At 36.4% G+C, this 6,000-nt stretch overlaps 1 pseudogene; it reads left to right on the top strand.

Moving 5' to 3' along the window:
- LOC141823766 (uncharacterized) overlaps positions 1-2,257 on the top strand; it is a 28,322-nt pseudogene extending 26,065 nt beyond the window's left edge.
- Positions 2,258-6,000: the final 3,743 nt, after the last annotated feature.

Genomic DNA, 6,000 nt, shown 5'->3' with positions numbered 1-6,000 from the left:
ACATATAAATATATTTTATTTCAATATAACGGTTTTAATTAAAATCGTTATATTGAATTATTTTTTTAACCTAACTTTTCTCGCGATTCGGCATCCGTGGATTCGCGATACTCGCCGTACTTGATTGCTGGCTAGCCTTTACCGTCGCCTCGCCGAGCCTCTGCCGCCGCGTCGATGCATCGCTACCTTACTACTTCGATGTTTCATCGTCGCTGCTTGCCCTGATGCTTCCAGGTAAGTGTTTGTCGTTTAAATAATTTTTTCCCCATCAATCTCGCGATCGTGATTGACAAAATGAATCGATAAATCGAATCGATTCCTTCTCGCGGTCGTGATCGACAAAATGAATCGAATCGATTCCTTCTATCGTGTACTGTGCTGCAACCTAACGCACGTGAAGATGCGATTAATCGAAATTCTCGTGTGTGTGCTGTGCTGATCGAGTGCCGGTGCCGGTCCCAAGGTGGAACGGTAAAATTCGGACGTATTGAGTGGTTCGGCTCAATATTTTAATCCTTGGTTGATGCAGACTTTCTCTGCTTACTCTAGAACTGTTCCTGTCCTACCGTGGGTTCCTGACACTTCAGCAGCTGTTGCATTAAGGCTGCTAGATCTTGATTTATCAATGCCATCTAAATTGAACCAGAAGCTCGAATTTCAAAAAGAAAAGGAAGGACATCAAAATGTAAGTTCCATTTTTTTTCTGTTTTCTTTCTTGTATATCAGAATTTAACGAACATATGGGTTTTGTATTTGAATCATAGTGGTCTATTAATAAATTGAAGATCCAATGATAAGAAATAATTGCTGCAGGTCCTAGTATACTCTGGTAATATTTGTGAAAAATTGGACTGTTGTAAAAAGCCAAAGCAGCTTAATGTGGGTCAATAACTGGCAGCCAGAGATAGCAAAAAACATTAACAAAATTTACCAAGAAATCTTCATTATGTATATAGTCTAGTTGTAGTGGATATGCTTTTAATCAACCTAGTTAAACCATGCATTGAATATTTCAATGCTAATAACAGTCTGAAATGCTAATAAATGCCAAATTGGAATCTCAGAAAGATGCTGTGACCTAGTTCTTATAATCTTCTTCCATGTTCACTCCAGTGTAAGCTGAAAGAAAGAGTCGTATTTCGAGTTCTCCAGTGTGTGTCCCTGGAAACCATTTCCTTCGGTTTTAAGATCTCTGTTTAGGAACTCTTTTATGGAATCAACATATTACAAGAGTTTCCATTTTGTAGTAATTTATTGTCTTTCTTAACGCTGCATCTATTTGTGTTTTTGTTCACTAGGGACTCATTAGCGATGTGAAATGACCCTGATCTCGCCCAGACAATTTGTGTTTTTATAGAAAGTAAACCCCGCAAGACTAGAAAAAAAAAACCTGGAAGTTGTTAACGTCGCAGAATGTTGTTTTCCTAGTTCTTTTGTTAGTGCAGTTCAGCAGCAGTTGCATATCCCATGCCAGGATTAATTTCGCGGATCTAAAGCATCTTTTTTGTGCAGAAGCTTCCATCACGCTTTGCTGTGTCAACAACATGCACAAGGTAGAGGCTAGGGACACACCTGAAGAAGTTGATTACCTAAATGAAGGGCGGTGGCTGGATTTTGTAAGTGGACACGGGGCCAGAGGTAGTGAAGGCCAAGTAAGTCATGGAGGAACAGGAGAACGGAGAGGGTCAAGAGGAAGTGCAAGTTCCTCCAGAGCCAATTTTATGTCTCAAGATCTTTGCATTTTAAGGAAAGCCAAAAGGAAATACACTAGGAGAGGAAGAATGTGTGGACGCGGTGGCCTTCGGCGTGGAAGAATGTGAGCAAAGATCGGATTGAGGAGTAGGATCCACAACTGACAAAAGATCACTTTTCAGCAGTTGGATTACTGGCAGCTCTAAACAGTGGGGCATGAGGCAAGTCAGCTCCAAATACGATGATACCAACAGAGACTTCGAATCCAACGTAAATGTCCAATCATACAGAGATGATTATGATGATCAGGTAGCCGACTCTCCTAGCGACGAGCTGATCTACAGACGGCGGGTCAAAAGAGGAGAGCAGTGGAGATGAATTGGATGATGGTGGTGAAGAAGATGCTGACGATACTTGGGAGGAAGAAGGAAACGATGACGAAGACGATGGGTCAACTTCATTTTCTTTGGAGTACGGTGATTCGTAGGAGCATCACGTAGTCAGGAGGTTGTTCAATTGTTCATACCAATCAGTGCAAGCAATTCATGTAGATGACTTATTTACTGCACCCTTTTCTAACTTCAATTTCAATTTTAAATTAAATGACTTATTTTTTATCTTAATTTAATTTTTATAATTAACTTCCATATTTATCTAAATAGAGCGTTGGGTTTGATTTAAAATTATCAAACAGGTTAATTCATAGTGGGACGGATTAACTCACTTGAAATTTATCTTATGATAGGGCAGAATGGGTTAGCCCATCAACTTAGCAGGTTGAAAATTTTTCAACCCAATCTAATTTAAGATGGATTGTGGATTAGACAAGTTAATCCATGAGCTTATTAAAAAATAAAAAATATATATATAATATTAAATTTTTTAAATTTAGATTATAATTTAAATGGATCAAATTGAAATTTTTAAGTTTAGATGATGATTTAGAAGGATCATTAATTCATTAATTTTTTTAAAATTTAAATTAAAAAAAATTCAAACTATAGATCAATCTACGTGACTCGCGGATCGACTGATACGGGTTGTGGGCTTACATAAGTTGATCTATTTAAACTGATTTTAAAATGAATTAATAAAATTTTAATTCAATCTGTTTATCCGACGCGTATAATTTAAATTGACGACTCAATTCGATCTGCTTAACCCGCTTTTTGAATTCGAACTATAAATTCATGACTTCTCTTCTTGCCTCTCTCGATCGATCTCCACTGATTCCATCGGGAAGTAAAAGCAGCGAGGAGGAAGATAGAGATCCATCACTGGGCGTTGGATTCGACGCCTCGTCTTCGCTGACAAGAAATCGCTTATCCAGTCTTCCCCAAAAGGGTCGCATATTGCCTTGATGGACGTCGCGTACCGGAGTTGGTCGGTCTTGGACTTGATGACCAGGCTTGAAAGCGTCAATCTTCATCCAGGTGCCTTCTCCTTCCCGATCCCAATCTCTTTGCGCCGTCGTTCTTTCTCCCGATCCGGGGTTCTTCTTGTCCGTCGGGAATCCGCGATCTTACCCTAATTTTTGGGCTGCCTAATCGAATCTTTTCAGACGATTTGAGCGTCTTTGAATTCAAGACGAAGGATGGATTCCAAGGACACTGGCCTGCCCGTATTGCAACGAGCTCCTTGAACTCGGCTCTTTGTGCTCTTATCATCTCGAACAGGAGCATGTTTACGAAACAACATATGCTGTGAGTACTGTCGATTTCAGTCTCTTCTAGACGGGATTTTAGACCCTCATGGATTAGAATTGTTTCTTTCATATGCTTTCGGTTGCAGAAGAAGCTCCGATGTGCTAGAAACAATTCAAAATTTTATTTTACGTTCCTGTTGCATTGTCTTGTTTTTCTTCTCCCTATTTTACTAAAAGAAGAATGATTTGTTTGAACCAAAATGCCCCATGACATTTATATTCTCAAACTGTTTTGCATTCAAGAACCAGCTGGTATTTCATCCAAGAATTCATGATTTGGGGAAGAATGACCAGATTGAAAGAAAAAGGTATAAATCAAGATTTCTAGTTCACAAAATAGGATTACATTGAAGCAAAAGGAAGATATTCATCCTTTTCTAAAGTTACCTTCTATACCTGAACTTTGATAACACTTTCAAGATTAGTATGGAAGTTTTGGTGATGTAGTTATTCAAAATTTAGCTGATGAAAGACCTTGAATCAAATCAAAACAGTTAGTCTTGAATTAAGTTTCTAAACCTTATCCACTTCGAACTGGCAAACTAAACAGAGATGAAGGTATTTACAGCTTGTTTTCTTGTGGATTGGATTGTTAAATTGTATTGACTGCAAATGTGCTCGACTTTCTACAAAATGTTTATCCTTAAGGAGTCTGATTACTAACCATTACATTCTTTTTGCAGTCTTGTCCAATCTGCGATTGGAATCATAAGAAAATGCTTTATCACATCATAGTAGTTCTTATTGATATCCTTTTTCCTGTTATAATTCAACTTTTGAGTTCCAAACAGAAAATGGTTTGTATCAGTTCAAATCTCTGAGTTTTTATTTCAAGTTTCGACTAGGCTTCGAATCTATGGTCAGTGTTGATGAAACCGCTAGGATTCATTTTCACTTTGTTGTTCATCTGATTTGGTTCAGGATAAGTGTCTGAGCTGGAAAAGAAAATAAATTCTTGGGCCAAATTATTTCTATGTTTTTGTATCGTCTCTTTAACTTTGCATTACATAAAGATACATGATTAGCTGCAATATTTTCATCGGATTAGAGCCTCAGCCATGAATAGATCTTATCCTCTAGCGGCTATGTCGAGAAACAACATCTCACCTGCCTTAGATAATTCATCGAATCAATACAATGTTGTACATACTCCGATACCTTCCTCTCGCCTGATGAAGAAGAAGAAGAATAAGAACCTAGAGAGAAAAACCCGAGGTAGTAGCTTCCTTCTCCTTTCATTTTTCATTCGGTATATTCATTTGTGTATTCACCATGAAAATGGCATTAGGTCTTTAAGTGCATCGGTTAGTTCATCTTGTTATTTCAAATGGTCTTGCGCTATCTCACTCTCTAAGAGTTCCAAAATTATGGGAAACAGATGTTGAAAAATCAACTTGTATTGTGCAAAATGAGAGTGAAATTGATCTCTGTAGTTGTGTTTGGTAAAAGTCAATACAGTGATGTACAATAAAATTAAATACATAATATATTCATCCATAATCATAAATGTAAACCATTTCTTGGGGGTGTTTTTGTGATATTTTTATCTTGTTTGGAACCCTAATTCTAACCACCCCAATGCATTCTTTGCAGTGGCACTGATGCTTCATTGACTCCCGAGGAAAGGGAAAACAGGCAAACTCGAGCAGAGTTTGTGAAAGGGCAGGTAATCTCCAGATTCTGAATTAAAGAGAATTCTTTCAAAAGAGAATTAGGATCTTGGATTTATTGTTGTTGTTCTTCTTCTTTTGTACCTATATTTCTACTGATATCAGATGGAATACAACTTCTAATGTCAACTTGACTCCTTAATGCTCTTGTGAATGAAAAGATTATTAACTTGTTTATTAACTTTTCTACCATTCATATGATTTGCTTTGAAAGGTTAGCACAATGTCTTGTTAAATCCCAAATTGTTGTCTCCATTACATCTCATTATACACCATCAACAAAAGAAAACAAATTTCTTCATCGAATCACTCTCACCTTTATTTGGCCTGAGTAGGGACTACTCAATCATTGCAATCATCATCATCATCATATCATGCAATTCATATACTCACATCAATAATTAGGGCACAAATAGCAATCATGACAAAAACATATCCAAGTCCCCAACCTTTGATATATATATATATAGTTCTAATATTCTACGTGTCTTATAATGTGCAACTCATCCGTGATAGAAAATTCGGAGTGCTCGAAATAGTAACAGTGTAAATTTTTTATTTTTTATGGCTTACGGTTAAGTTATTTATGATTTTCCCTTAAAGTTTAAGGATTAGATTATAGTATTAAGCATAAAAAAATTTAAAATGAAGAAAAATTAGTTGCTTACGGGGTGTACCAGATAAACAGTGCGGGATAACAATCGTGAGCAATTAAATTTTTTTCATTCTGAAGTTTTTTTTTATGTTTAATACTATAACCTAACTCTTAACCACTAAAAGGAAAATTTTAAATGGCTTAATCGTAAATTAAAAAATAAATAAATAATTATACTTTATACTATTGATCGCATATGATAAGGCGCATAGTATATCAGAATTTTATATATATATATATATATATATATATATATATATATACTAGTCTCTTCCTCC

Source organism: Curcuma longa, chromosome 3 (genome assembly GCF_044706935.1).
Source record: "Curcuma longa cultivar G26 ecotype Majalengka, Jawa Barat chromosome 3, ITB_CL_G26_1.1, whole genome shotgun sequence".
In the NCBI taxonomy this organism is placed as follows: Eukaryota; Viridiplantae; Streptophyta; class Magnoliopsida; order Zingiberales; family Zingiberaceae; genus Curcuma; species Curcuma longa.
Note: the sequence above shows the minus strand (reverse complement) of the source record. Positions and strands in the feature narration are given on the sequence as shown.